We start from the raw sequence: 16,274 nt of genomic DNA on the forward strand, positions 1-16,274 counted from the left end.
GCAAAACAGTCTTGAATTTCAGTGAATTTTGAAAATTTGGCAAAATTCACAGGAATCGAATCAGCCCTTGAAATTTATATTGTTGAAAGAACTCTAGCCCAGTTTCAAACCCAATAAATGGAACTCAATTTGGATTTTTCTATACCAAGATACAACAGTTTTATGAATGCTGATTTTTTAAACCTGGTTCACGAAATCCCAGCTTTGGAACACTCGACATAGTTTGTAAATTAGATCATAACTAAGGTTACACAAATCCAAAATTAGTGTCATTTATGGTGTTGAAAACTAGATTCAAAATTCTAAAAATCATTAGAAGAAACTATCTTCAAATTCATTTTGTAAGATGAGTGAAAACGAGCTACAAACTGCAGCTATGCTTGTTTCTCGGTTAAAACAGTGAGAAAAAATAGTCAAATTTGCCGGTTCACTGCGGCTCATAGAAAATGAACTAGCAGGTGTATTTTATACTATTAAAAAGCCCTCGGAGTCTAGTTTCATATGCCACAAACAGCACTTGATTTTGACTCCTGTACAAAAAATTATGGGCTGTTGAGTGCGCACTGGACGGCGGCACTGATCAGAAATTTCTAGGTTTGTTTTCCTCCTTTTAACCTAACTTTAACTCAATCAAATGAAATGCTTTTCGGAAGATAATTTACACACACATAACCCAACATGTAGCAAGCATTTTTGCATCAATGTAACCACAAATTTTGAAATTAAAACAAGGGAAATAAACCAGCAAAAATCGGACAGCCTTGCTCCACTTTCTCTTCAAATTTTCTCTCCAATTCTTCACACCAAAACCAAACTATAAATCGCTAAAATAACAACCAAACAAACAAGAAATTCTCAAGGCCACTATCTAAGAATCTTCCTCAAGGCATCTACCTAAAATCAAGGTTCATGGAGCCCATCAACAAACCCAAGCTTATCTAATTAAAAACTAACTAAACTAACTAAAACTAACTAAAAGATGAAAGAAAAATGAGAGCTTTGAGGGGGTTTACCTTCTTCCAAGAGTAGTGAGCAAAACTTCAAGAAATCAAGCTCTAAATCACCAAGAATCCTCCTCCTCCAAGTCTTCTACTAAAGAAAATGAGCAAGGTTGGAGCAAGTTTTAGGGAGCAAAATAAAGAGGAAAAATTGCAACTTTCTTGGCAAAATGGAGGAGAGAGTGGCCGGCCAAGAGGGAGGGAAGAAGAGAGAGTTTTGTGTGCTTTTGGTGATGTGATTTGGATGAAAGAAAATGGGACATAAAGCCACTTTTTGTGCAAAAAGTCAACAAATGAATAGTAGCCTATTTGTGCTCCTAATTGAGGTTAATTCAACTCACTCACCTCTAATCCCTCAATTAACTTTTTTTAGTCTACAATTGGTCATCCTTAATTCTCCACGACCACTGCACTCTCCGACCAAATATCACCTCGACAAACATGTATTTATTAATTTTCACCAATCAAGCGATCGAAAAATTAAGTTTAAGGGCACATGTGTTAAAATATAAATTGAGACAATGTACCATGCAAATGCAATTAAAATGAATGACATAAATTAATTGGAGTAAATGAATAAATAATTAAATAAACAAACCAGTACAATAAAATAAAAAATAAAATTCGGGTCCTCATAGAAATTGTCACGGACGATGAAGCCGAATATGAGAGGATGCCACCACTTATCGAGGCAAACAGTGAGATAGAGGAATTACCTAGGGGTCGTTTGGTAAAAGGGGATCAAAATCAGGAATTGCAATAATTCCAATTTTTGTTTTTTGGATTACATGTATTGGATTCAGAATTTTGGAGTGAATCATTAAAATTTGGGGATTCTCAATTCCCAACAAATTGGGGGGTTTTGGTAGATTCCCAAATTTGACCCAATTTGACTTGAAAACTTCAAAAAAGAAAAGAAAATATATCGTCTTTATCACTCTATTACGTCGGCCCAACCCCCATGGTAGCACCTTACCATCAAATTTCCTTTTTCATCTTTTCTCTTTCATTCCATCTTCTAGAGCAGGCTTTCATTATCATTCTTTTCTCTGTTTCTTCTCTCTTCACCTCTCATCCAACCCTCCATGGCAGTCGTCCCACCCTATCTGATTCTCTCTCCTTTCTTGTCAATCTCTCTATCACTTTCACTTTTCTTCTCTCTTCACTCTCTTCCTCTCTCCTCCAATACTCCATGGTAGCTGCTCCTCTCTATCTAGTTATCTCTCCTCTCTCTTTTTTTCTCGTTGTGTAAGTTTTCTCTCATCTCTTGTCAGTCGCTCTCCCATACTCCACAAACTGCAAGATTGATTGGTGATGGTCAGATGGTGCTTCAAAAGAATTTGGTGAAGCATGAGTACTTAAGGGTTGGGAGAAAGAAGTAGAAAAGGCAAAAAAAAAAAAAACAAAGAAAAGAAAATGAAAAATAAGTTGATGTCATTGTAATGATCCTCTTGATCAAATCCCATACTGAATTTTTGGACGTGATTCCAATTACAATTCCGATTCCCAAACTTGAACAAAATGCCCCCTACAAATGACAAGGTTGGTTAGATTGCACGAAGAGCACTTACTACACAAATTAGTAAAGACGAACTCCAATAGGAAAATATCTTCTACACTCGTTGTCATGTTAAAGACAAAGTGTGTAGCATGATGATTGACCTGGGAAGCTGCACTAACGTAGCAAGTGCTTTAATGGTGAACAAATTGAACTTGTCAACAGGTGAACACCCTCGACCATACAAGCTGCAATGGCTCAATAATAGTGGCAAGGTATGTGTGATGAAGCAAGTTCTAGTCTCCTTTCACATTAGAAATTATGAGGACAAGGTTTTATGTGATATAGTTCCAATGCAAGCGGCACATATTATTTTGGGTCGATCTTGGTAATTTGATAAAAAAAGTTAATTTTGATGGATTTGCCAACAAATACTCTTTTGTCCATGGCAATAGGAAAGTTAAACTTACACCTCTTACACTCCAACAAGTGTATAAGGATCAAGCAAGCCATCAAAGGGAATTCGAGCAAGAGAGTGAAAGGAAGAAAAATCTGAGAGAGAGAAAAGAATTGAGGGCTGGAAAAAAAGAAGAAAAGAAGGCTGATGATGAGTCGGCCATTGCGGTAGGAAAGGAGAGAAAGCAAAGTATGTATGCAAAGGCCAAAGACGTGAGGAGAGCATTATTTTCTAACCAACCCCTTTCATACTCATGTGTAAAAAAGCTTTCTTGTCTACTAACGATCTTGATCTTTCTTTGCCTAATGTTATTACTAACCTTTTGCAAGAATATCAAGACGTGTTTCTCACAAAGATACCAAGTGGCTTACCACCTGAGAGAGGAATTGAGAATCAAATTTATCTCATTCCCGGAGCTTCGCTTCCAAACAAACCCCCAGATAGAACCAATCCCGAGTAAACCAAAGAGACACAATGCCAAGCCAATGAGCTCCTCAATAAAGGATGGATTCGAGAGAGCTTGAGTTCTTATGTTGTTTTGGTTTTACTTGTACCTAAGAAAGACGGTGGTTGGAGGATTTGCACCGATTGTCAAGCTATCAATGCTATAACTATAAAGTATTGCCATACCATGCCTAGACTTAACAATATGCTTGTTGAATTTCATGGTGCTGTAATTTTTACTAAAATTGATCTAAAGGTGGCTATATAAAATTGATCTAAAAGTGGCTATCACCAAATAAGAATGAAATGAGGTGATGAATGGAAAACTGCCTTTAAAACTAAACATGGATTGTACGAATAGTTAGTCATGTCTTTTAGTTTAACTAATGCATCAAGTACATTCATAAGGTTGATAAACCATGTCTTACATCCTTTCTTGGGAAAATTTATGGTAGTTCACTTTGATGACATCTTAGTTTATAGCAAGAGTTTATATGAGAATGTTATGCATCTTAAAACTATGCTTGATGTATTACGTTGAAAAAGGCTCTATCTTAACCTTAAAAAGTGTACTTTCTACACTAATCAACTTATCTTCTTAGGATATGTAGTACGTGCACAAGGAATCCAAGTTGATCAAGACAAAATGAAAGCAATTAACGAATGGACAACACCAACAATTGTTAGTCACATAAGGAGCTCCCACGGATTGGTCTGCTTTTATCGACTCTCTATCAAAGATTTTAGCACCATAGCTACACCATTGACAGCCATCATCAAGAAAAATGAGAAGTTTAGTTGGGGTCCTAACCAAGATAAGTCGTTCCAACTACTTAAATACAATCTTCACACATACACCTTTACTGTATTTACCTTGTTTCGATAATACTTTTGAAATAGAGTGTGATGCTTTTGGAATAGGGATTGGAGCCATATTGATGCAAGGGAGCAACTCGTGGAATATTTTAGCAAAAAATTGAATAAAGCAGTCTTAAATTATTCCACCTATGATAAGGAGTTGTATGCATTAGTCCGCGTGCTACAATCTTGGCAACATTATATGCACCCAAAGAAGTTCATGTTACACATAGACCATGAGTCTTTCAAACACTTGAAATCCCAAAACAAACTAAGTAAGAGACATACGGCATGGGTAACATTCATCGATTCAGTTCCTTTTGTAATCAAGTATAAGAGAGGCAAAACAAATGTGTTCACCGATGCACTTTTGCGTAGGTGTTCCTTAATAACTCTTTTTTATGCTAAATTATTAGGATTTGAATGTATTAAGGAATTATATGCTAACAATTTTAATTTTGCCGAGATTTATAACTCTTGTAAGCAAGCTACCTTAGATAATTATTTCATTGCTTATGGATTATAGTTCCATAAAGATAAGTTTTGAATTCTTGTATGTTCGTTAAGAAGTCTTTTGGTTCTAGAGTCACACAGTGGAGGACTAATGGGGCACTTTGGGCCAAAAGCTTACTAATTCTACAAGAACACTTCTATTGGCCATGAATGAAATGTGATGTTGAACGTTTGGTCGAAAGGTGTGTTACTTGCCATCAAGCAAATTCCAAGGTAAACCCTTAGGGTTTTTATACTCCATTAACTATTCCAAGTGCACCGTTGATTGATTCATCCATGGACTTCACCCTTGGCTTGTCTCGCTCTAGGAAAAGTAATGATTCTATTTATGTTGTTGTTGATCGGTTTTTAAAAATGGCACACTTTATTCCATGTCATAAAACCAATGATGCTAAACGTGTGGCTGAAATGTTCTTCAAGGAAATAGTGCGTTTGCATTGTATTCCTAGAACTATTGTATCTGATAGAGACGTTAAGTTCCTCAGCTACTTTTGAAAAATCTTGTGGAGTAAGTTAGGTACCAAGTTGTTGTTTTCTACATTTAGACATCCACAAACTAATGGTTAAACTGAAATAGTTAATTGGACTTTGTCTTCCTCTGCTATGTGCTATAATAAAGAAAAATCTTAAAACTTGGGAAGATTGTTTACCACAAATTGAATTTGCATACAATCAAACTGTTCATAGCACTACACAGTTTTCACCATTTGAGATTGTGTATAATTTTAATCCATTAATGCCATTAGATTTGTCTCCATTGCCTTTCTTTGAAAGACTTAATTTAGATGGTAAGAAAAAAGCAGAGCTTGTGCATCAAATGCATGAAAATTTGAGGTCTAATATTGAAAAATGGACTGCACAATATGTGAAACATGCTAACAAAGGGCGCAACAAAATGGTATTCGAACATGGAAATTGGGTTCCTTGTAAATGATGAGCTTGATTTGGAAAAGATCGTCTTCAAGAGGAGGGAAGTGATGAGATAGTGATCATGGTTGGACATGGTAAGGGTCATACACAAATGCAAGTTCAAGTCGGACCGATAAGAAAATCACGAGCTAAGAAGCTAAGAAAGTCTCTACAAGTCTTGGTTCGTGCGGTAAAAGATCAAGTAGGTCAACCTACGATGATTGAAGAACTTGAACATCAAGACAAGACCATTTATACCCTATTTCAAGTTTCGGAAGGGGAAGAGAATGACTTCAAGATTGGTCACAATGTTCGAGTTCAAGAGGAGTAGTTTGAGTACAAGCTTGATCTGCAGATTAGTCTTCATTGTTTAGTTATTATTTCCAACATTTCATTAATAGTTCAAGTTGTTTATTAGTAGAGAATAAAGGCCAGCTTTGTTAAGTGTCTTAGCCGAGGTAATGTGTCTCAATTTGGGTAGGAATTTCTCTTGTTTTAGTCATTGCCATGTTGGAGTAGGAATTAGGGTTCGACAAAGGCTATAAATAAGCCATCTCATGCACTTTGTGTCATAATTCAGAATTTTCCAACAATAAAAAGTGAGAATTTGTTCTCTTGGCTTCCTTGAGAGCTTGCCTGAATACTTGAGAAATTGTCTTGAGAGTATTCAATCAACTTATCAACCACGAAACACCCTTGTTTGTGGCGTCATTTTACCCAACACTTTGGTTCACTATTCTATTGAGTTGTGGGTTGTGATCATATCAACGTTCATAACTCCGTGGGTTAGAAGAGTCAAAGCTTTCCATCACTTCAACTTCGATACGTGAATCTAGATCTGGGGCTTTATGCGATGCGAGTTCTGGCCATCTTGGTGGGTTCGTATCAGAAAGGGTACCTCATTGCAAATAAAATTTTTTTTGCCCTTTGATTACCCTTATTAACACTCCTATTCAATTTGCATTTTATTAAATAGGAAATTTAATCAAAAAGCTTTTCTCATATTTTGATTCATCAATTTCATATAGATAAATGTCGATCACATAAAGACTTAATACACATGAGAAAGGGCACCTCGCTATGGATAAACTCTCCCCGGCCTTTGATTATCCTTATTAGTGTTCTTATTCAATTTGCATCTAAGTTTATTAAATAGGAAATAAAATCAACAAGCCCCTCTCATATTTTAAAGGCCATTTATTGTAATCTCTAAAAAAAATTTCTCGACTCATTTGTATCCTAATTCATTTTTATCTTTATTGAATTTCATATGTGCATTTTAATGGTGAATAATTGCAACCCATAAATACCTTCTAAACCATATAGCATGGAAAGGACTTTATTTATTTAGTTATTTGTTTTAGTGTTACACTCTCTCCTCTTGTACCACCCAACTTATCCCTCCCCCATTAATGGAGTATTTATTTGTTTCCTTATTAATAGCTAATTTTTAGCATACATGTATTTATTTTACTTTTGGTATGATATCTTGGCCTTTCAAATTTAATTGAATAAAAAATCAAGGTTTGGAAATAATGAGAAGTAATAAATGGGCATCTTTTAAACCAATCAATCAAAAGGCATAAAAAATTTTTGGAATTCAAAAATTCAAAAATTCTAGAATGAAAAAGAATGGGGATTCTATTTGTTAAGAGAGATTATTTCCTTAGTTTTCTTGGGCAATTCAAAAGTAAGTTTCAAGAATAGTCTCTTTCCGTTTCGAGATTGTCTTTTTGTAAGGAAGTCATGGAGAGTGTAATTTTAATTTAATTTATATTGAAATATTTTATGTTAATCACATAATGTAGACTAAAAAAGCAAAAAAAAAAAAAAACTATTCATCTCGCAACCTTAAATCTCCCTCAACCACAAATTTCCATCCTTCAACTTCATAGTTCCCTTTTCCACATTTTTTCAGTGTTCACGATTTGTTTCATCACCTTGTAGACATTTTTGGACAAATAAAAACTTGGAATTGCAACCTTGAAAGAAAAATGTAAATTTTATGTAATTCTACTATCTTTAGTGTTTTTCTATAAATAGCCATTAAAAGTTGGTTATCTAAAAAAATATTTGTAGTAAATATTTTTTTAAAGCCCCTCCTGAAAACAACAAACATTCAAATGTACTTTTAATCATTTAAACTTATACATATATTTAATTTTATTGTACTTTTTAAAATACTTATGTTATTTGAAAAAACATCTAGATACTTTCACAATATGTGTAATGAGTTTATCGTCAGTGCAAATAAAAAGTTAAAACTATTATTTATAAATCCAAATGTGACATCATTATAAAGTCCAAAATTAAAATATAAAACTTATGAAAAAAACCCATTCAGGTTCCTTGAACTCATTGAAGACCAATAAAAATTAAAAACACAAAATTCTTTATAAGACAATAATATTACTTGCTTCCATTGTTCACTACAAAAATATGTGTTTGAAAATTTCAAATTCTATCAAAACTTGAATTTTAATATGAAGACACAAAATTAGTGAAGAAAAATTTGTAAGGGAAAAAACATATTTGCTCTAGATGAACTTGACAAATCAAAATAGGGGAAGAGTTTTTTGATTTTATTTGTTTTCTAACAAACTTTGAAGTAAATTAAAGAAGAGTGTTATGCATTGAATCTTTTCATATGATTGGTATTGTAGGATGGAGAATCCAAACAAAATTTCAGACCAAAGTTGTTTAAATTTCTTATCAAGTAATAGTATTCATACACTCTATAATTTACACACCTTTACTAACTTAAATTCTTTTAATTTTAGTAAAAGAAATTGAATATGAAATAATGTTAAAATTGCTTTGATCTTTTGAATCCATTTCTCCATATTTGGTATAACAAAAAATCTAAACTAATTGCTATTGTTTCTTATAAAAAACATATAATAAGTGAAAAAAATTAAGCAAACTAACACAAGTGGTTGCCATTTACTTATCTTGGGGAACTGATGGTGTGAGGAAGGGTAACTTGTAATTTGTTTGTGGAATTCTAGCTAAGGTGCGGGCGAGAATTTTTCATTGGAGCACGAAGATGTTGTCTATGGGAGGCAAGTTGATTTTAATTAGACACGTGCTTAATTCTGTGCCCTTATACTTGTTACAAGCTCCTAGGCTGCCAAAGGCAGTGATAGTGGCTCTAGGAAAATTCTTTAACGCTTTCCTATGGGATAAATCCACGGAAGAGAGTAGAATACATTGGATGGCCTGGGAAAGGTTATGTTTCCCCACTGAGGAGGGGGGTTGGGTGTTAGAGCTCTGGAGGATAAGGTGAAAGCTTTTTCTTTCAAATTATGGTGGAGTTTGTGAAAACGGGATTCCGCATAGGCAGATTTCATGTTCTCAAAATATATAGGTGGGCATCATCGGTTGGCTGTTCAAGCGTGTAATCCGACGGGCACTTGGAAGCACTTAATGGGCATTCGGGAGATTGCTGAGGCAAAAATTGGATGGAGTTTTGAGGGTCGATTTGTAGATTTTTGGAGGGACATTTGGTATGAGGAGGTCCCCCTGTGTCAGTTGGTTCCATCCCACATGCCACAGCCTCACTTTCTAGTTGCGGAGTTTTTTGATCAAGAAGGATGGAATATGAGTAAGTTGAGACTGTGGCTACTAGAAGATGTAGTTGAATGGGTTCCTCAGGTGTTCTTTGATCCCTTTGGTAAGGATGAGATTGTATGGTCCCAATCTTCCTTTGGAAAGTTCGCACTGTCCTCGCTGTGGGAGTGGATTAGGCAGAGACAAATGGGCTACAGGTACATAGGATTTTATGGAATAATGTCATCCCCTTGAAAATTTCAATTTTTGCATGGTGGCTATTCCACAATTATCTTCCAGCGGATGCCCTCATACACTGGCAAGGGATTGTTATGGCATCTAGATATGACTGCTATTTGACAAAGGAGGAGACAGTGGATCATTTACTTGTTCATGGTGCCGTGGCAAGGGAGGTCTGGATATACTTCGAGCACTTATTTGGAATTAACTATATTCTATGTGAGGGCTTAGCTAAGACCTTTATGTCTTGGTATCTCTCCCGGGAGCCTAGGTCAGTGAATTATATTAGGTGTTTTATTCCTTTGGTGATTTGTTGATTTTTGTAGAAAGGAAGGAACAAATCCAAGTTTGAGGGTCTAATTTTCTTAGCATCTGGTGTGATTAAGGAGGTGGGGGCGTTTTTGACATTGTTAGGACATGCCAAGAAATTTTCAAGAGGCCATTTCAGTGGTGACATGGATTGCTTTTGGGCGCAATTTATAACTAATACATATCATAGGGTAAGAGTTATGGCAGTGTCATGGAAGAGGCCACCATAATGGAAGTTTAAGTTGAATACCGATGCAAGCGTTGTTAATGGATGGCAAGGGGTAGGGGGTGTTGAGATGTTCGGAGGACAGAGTGGTTTTTGCATTTTATAAGGAGTTTGGGGAGCTTGATGTGGTGTTGGCGAAGGGGATGGCATTGTTGGAGGGGTTGACGATTTGTTTTGACAGAGAGTTACATGGAATTATGGTGGAGGTTGATTCTTTGGTTTTGGTACACTTAGTGAAGTTGGGTAGGACGGGAAAGTGGCCTCTGGTGAATGTTGTGAGGAAGATACGCTGGTTGTTGGACAAGGTATCGAGTTCATTTGAACATGTCTACCGTAAGGCTAACACGGTTGCTAATTGTTTGACAAGGATGAGTGGGCAAGGAAGTCGGGTTTTTGAAGCTAATCATATACTACTTAGGGAAGTTCGAGGTTGTTTGTCACTAGACATTAGGGAATGTCCAACGGTGCAACTAGGCTTTGGCTAGAATTCGTAACATATTGTTTTTTTTTTATTTTCTCTTTGTATCTTCTATTCATGAAAAAAAAATTAGGGGGTGGCGCCCCTCCCCTCGCTTGGGGCTTTTGCCAAAAAAAAGAGTAAACTAACACAAGAAATAATCATTATACCATGATGAATTGATAATGACAATTCATCCTTTTGCTACAACAAAATATCACGTTATTCAACTCATACTATAGATAGGTATATAATATATTTTATTAAATTGGAAGTGGGGGAATCTACCTCCATTCCTTCCCATGATACTATTTTTCTTTGTTTAGTGTATTCCTCTTATCTACCAAATCTACCTTCTTCATCTTTGAAATCCATCTCTTTCCTTTCACCGTGCAAGCCTCATAACCCCCTTCTTTCACTTTTTTTTTTCATGGCAAATCTCGTACATGAGGGTGGGATGCCAACCCAATTTATTAATAAATTTAAAAAAGAAATACACTAAGATTTCTAAAGGTATAATGAAATCCTAGCGAGCTCTTCTAAGGAAGCTTGGAAGTGCTAATCAATCAAGTCGAACATCACTACGGACCATGCCAAGCAATGCCACAAAACTATCAAATATACAATCCCGTTCTCAGTCATCGCCTGTGTTTGCTAGTTCTACAATCCCCTTCTTTCACTCAATAATTTCACCTCCTTCCCACCCTTGTAATCCTATCTATTCTCTCTCTCGGCATACTTCCTCCATCCTATTGATTGCCCTTCTTCCACTTCCCAACCCTATCTTTCCCAATTCATGACCTATTTCATCACTGTTTAAAAAGTTTTGACCAAATCTATGATCAAAATTCCGATGAGTGGGAAGGTGTAAAATTGCATAAAATTTAAAAGGTGAACTAATGATCTAAATTAATGTGCTTTATACTTATGCAAAAAATTTCTAAATTGTTGTCCTTATTTACTTATCTAACAATTTTATATGCTATTTGAATTGAAGCTATACACACCACATAGGAATTTAATATAATCCAACTTATATTTTCTTCTTGTGACACTTCACATATTTGAGTCATCGTTTCATATTTTTATTTTACTTTTGTGATGCATTTTTAATTAAAAAATTATAAACACATGCTTTTGTGAATTCAATTACAACTAAGTGGATTTTAATAAAATTGAATATTAGTTGTTTGGGAAAAAAGATTTTAGATGTATTTCATAGCATGGTTCTTTGTCCTCAACTGTGTGTTGGCTTTGGGACCTTCTAGACATTTTTTTCACAGACATTGACGCAAAGAAGTTACAAGGTTGGGGTGTCAAACTTGAAAATAATGATCCTTTGTGGAAATTAATTTGTTTTAGTTATGTCTCTATTTGTTTCCTTAAAATCCACTATTGTTCCATTTCAAACCTTTAATCAGTGTTACAACTTGGTAGTATGTGCTATATCATCTAGAATATGTACAATATTAGAATTTTGTTTATTACTTCATGATGATACATAAATATATTCGTAGAGAAACTAACAAAAAACTAATCTATTGTGGTTTCTCTATTTCTTTATTTTGCTTAAGAGTGAAACAACGATTCATCAGAAACGCAATATTTCTTAATTATAAGCTCTTGATTAATGAAATTATAGAATATCAAATGTTTGATTCAATTGAAAAGGCTATCATTTGTATGGCTTTTTTGAGGTGTTGGTTAACTGATAAGAGATTATTTTGTATAACAATAGCAAAAACTACACCCAAACAAATTTTGAAAGAATGCACTTTCAGAGGACTACTTCAGAAGTTTTGTTGTTGTTGTTATTGTTTTTCTTCTTCTTCTTCTTTTCTTTTTTGTGTTTATTTTATTGGAGGGTGATAAAAAATCATGTTGGACACATTATAAATAGATTTCTGCTAAGAGAGAGAGAGAGAGACAGGCACTGCCACATTCTAAATTTGAATAAGGGAAATGAAAATTTTTGAAGTGCATAAAATAACTATATGAAAAGTTTGGTCATTATCTAAAGTCAGTTCAGTTTTATATTTTTAAAGTTAAGATTAACATACATATATAGCGTCTAACAAATTACAGTGTAAATGCAAATTAATCTCCAGTATCCTTGTTGCAAATTATTAGTTTTTTTGAAAAACAAAACAAGATAATTCTCCATTTGCCCCCACGCAGGATCGAACTACGGACCTTCAATTTACAAGACTGATACTCTACCACTGAGCTATAGGGGCCTCCATTGCAAGTCAACATAGTTATGAAATTACGAGCCTAGCAATTTTATTTATTAATCACATTCTAATTCTTCATTTGGAATTGAAGCCTATTTAGCTTAGATTCTCTCAGGGCTATTTACCTACTTAAGTTTTGGATTTTGACTCCATAGTTTCAATTAGTAAATCCACAGTATAGTCATTCTTAATGCAGATTTAAGAAAGTTTTACTAAATAGAAGGATAAGGACAATAACCTAGAGTAGGATAACACTAAAACAAATTAGAAACCTACGAACTCTTATTCTTGGAGAACTTTAGTTATTTTTACCACTAAATCAAGTCTTATTGACATGCAATAAGTGCATTATCAAAGATAACAAGTTTTTTTTTTATCCTGAGCGGTGCATAATAGGCAATCAGTATTGGTGGTTATAATATGTTTAATTTACACTGCTAAACATTTTGCGATTAGGTGCATTCGACCAAAATTGAATCATCTGAATTAAAGATCTTTTTCCTTAACTCAAGGAAGTGTTGAGAAATTGGTGTATATTGTGATGCAACACTAGTGAGTGTGTTTGGATGGTAGATTATTTGGAATAATTTTTTGAAAAATACTGTTGCACTTTTTGAGGTGTTGTATGTGAGAAAAAAATAATTGAAAAATGTATTGATCATGCAAACAAATAAAATTTGGCAAATAATCACTATCCAAACAAACCCATTATTATTGGTCGAATAACATGTCCAATAAACTAGAAGCGTGTTAAATCAACTCTATTAAAAAACAATCACTATTAGCATGCTTGGAGATTTTAATTTGCAAACGCTCTATAGCCAAAAATCATGGAAAGTATTAAATTAAGGGTCGGTTTGATTGAACTGAAAACATTTTTAAGAAAATATTTTCCCAGTTTTCTATTGTTTGGTTGCGTTAAATATTCAAAAAACTTTTTCTCATCGAAAATAATTTACACCATCCTATGTAAAACAACTTTACCCACACAACTACTGAAGTTATTTTCCTGACTTGCTAGCCACAACAATGCATCGTTCTTTCCCATAAAAACATTTGGGACTAACTTACTTATGATATTCCCTTTATCCTACATTGATAGTTTTATTTTTCTCTTTCGTCGGTCCAAAATTATAATTCACCTTCTAATTTAAGAATATAGTTAACTTATAACTTTTTTAAATGCCTTAATTTAATGTAATTTGATATCAGTAAGTATAACTTACCTTATTCATTAATTGCATGGATTTGTGCCTTGAATAGTACAACTTTCCATAGTATTATTATTGTAATTAATGTAAATGTATAGTTGTAAGGCCCAAAGACAACCTAAGAGGGGGGTGAATTAGGTTGATTAAACTCTTAATCAAATTTATGCACTTTTTCTTTAATAAAAATTTACCTTCTTTTCTAGTAATGATCAACCAAGTAGATTAGAAGAAGAGAACAATATTGATCAGAAAAACAAGTATAGATAAGCAATGAGAATTTTATTAAACAAAAAGTAAGATAGAATATCAAACCGATTGTCTACCAAGCTTTCCTCAAACTTGAAGACCAATCACTAGGTTGAGCAACTTCTCTTTGATGAAAGATGATCAACTAGATGTACAATGGAGGGAGCACTTCCTCCTTGCCCTAAGCCACACTTAGTCAAGCTAAGAAGTTTTACAATCACTCAGATAACCCTCAACAAAGCTACACTAATGAAACTTTCAACCACAAGAGAAAAGCTCACAAGAAATTCACACTGCTTGGAGAACAAATCTAGCTTTGGAGACTATTTTCTAGCTAAAATATCTCTTGAGATCTTGTAAACAAAGTGTGCAAAAGTCCCTTCTTGGTTCAGAACCGTTTGTTTTTAAAGGGGACCAAAAATGGGCTTCATCAATGCTTCCAACGGATAGAAGGCAGATGAAGAGTCAGCTAGCCGTTGGAGCTGTCGGACGTCCGACGACCAAATCATCGTCCGACCCAATCGTCCGAAAACAGCCAAGTTGAAGTTCGGACGTCCGATGCGTTTATATCGTCCGACAGCACAGCGTCCGATCGTTGGCAGAGAGTTGGCAAGTCATCTTGGAATTTTTCGGACGTCCGATGTGGTTGATGTGCGTCCGAGGTGTGCGTCCGATCCTTCCAGACGTCCGATGCTTCCTTATGAGCGTCCGACAGAGCTTCATTCTTGATGTTCTTTCTCCTTTCGGACGTCCGACAGATTCCTTTCAGACGTCCGACATGAGTGTCCTGTTTTTGCTTCTTCTTTTGGTTGATTTGCATTTCATGACATATTCGTACCTGATTCTTTGATAGGCAAGAACACTTATATTTGAAGAAAGTTAGATAAACATTTCAAAGTACTTTGTGATCATCAAAATCAAGAATAACATTCTCCCCCTTTTTGATGATGACAAAACAAAGGTTTGAAATGAGATTTGATGATTGCAATAAAAGCTCCCCCTTTCTCAATAGACAAGAACTCCCCCTTACTTAGTGAATCATAAAAAATTTGAAAAACTCCCCCTCACTTGGCTGCCCAACCGAATTAAACAATTATCCAAAATATGACAATTAAGCAGCCAACATCCAACATTTTACCAATTCAATCCATCAGCCAATCCAAATTTAATCCAATCATCAATCAATCCAACATCATCAATCATCAATCAATCCAGTCCTCTCCCCCTTTTTGTCATCACAAAAGGGCAATCAATCACATCCATCTCATCCACAAACACATTCATCAATGCAAACCAAAAAAAAATTCATTACATCCACACAACCATCATTCAAAATACTTAAACATCTATCAAAAAGTACCAAAAGAAACATAAACATAATCATAACCAAATGTTGAATTCATCTACAAATCCATTGTTGAACACCACAAACACATAAAATAGACAAATAAAATGCAAATGTCCTAAATGGTGAACTATGTGGATCCATGTGTTCTTCGAGAGAGCTGATATTGGGAGAGGTCCTCCTCTTCAGTTTCTTCATCATCTTCAGCAGCCTCTTCAACTGGTGCCTTGCCTTTATCTGATGTGGAAGGGCCATGAGGAGTCACAGGAGTTGATGAACCAGGGTCTGGAATTGATGAACTTGGATCAGTGGGGTGTGGCTCTTTGTCATGGGAAACTTCCTCAACCATAGGTGGGGGAAAAAGAAGGTTCTTTTTGTCTAGGAAGGTTGTTTGTTGCTCAGAGGACATGGTGAGCATTAGACCATGTTCTAGAAGAAGAACATGCTGTTTGAGTTCACGAAGGAGCTCAATCACTTCATCATTGGAGGAGGAAGATGCTTTAGTGGCAGACTTCCTGGGATGAATGGGAGTGAGTGAAACAGATGAAGGATCATGTGCAGTCTTAGACCTCTGTTCACTAGATGATGCCCCCTTATAAGCCCACAGATTATCTTTAAAAATAAGATTTTTCCTTTCAAAATATCCTTTGGTAAAGGCATAAGAAGATGCTTCTTTGGGACAAACACCTAGAATTGGAACTTTGTAAAACTCAAAAATCTTTTGAAGAAACTTTCCATAAGATAATTTTCTGCGAGAATCAGTGGCATAGCGAAGTAAAA

General features: G+C 35.0%; 1 non-coding gene across 1 annotated transcript; it reads right to left on the reverse strand.

The window, feature by feature from the left end:
• Window positions 1-12,623: 12,623 nt before the first annotated feature.
• Window positions 12,624-12,695, reverse strand: TRNAT-UGU. The gene has a single exon. It is a non-coding gene; the product is annotated as a tRNA-Thr (tRNA).
• Between the last annotated feature and the right edge of the window lie 3,579 nt (window positions 12,696-16,274).

This window comes from Coffea eugenioides, chromosome 3 (assembly GCF_003713205.1).
Source record: "Coffea eugenioides isolate CCC68of chromosome 3, Ceug_1.0, whole genome shotgun sequence".
Taxonomy (NCBI): Eukaryota; Viridiplantae; Streptophyta; class Magnoliopsida; order Gentianales; family Rubiaceae; genus Coffea; species Coffea eugenioides.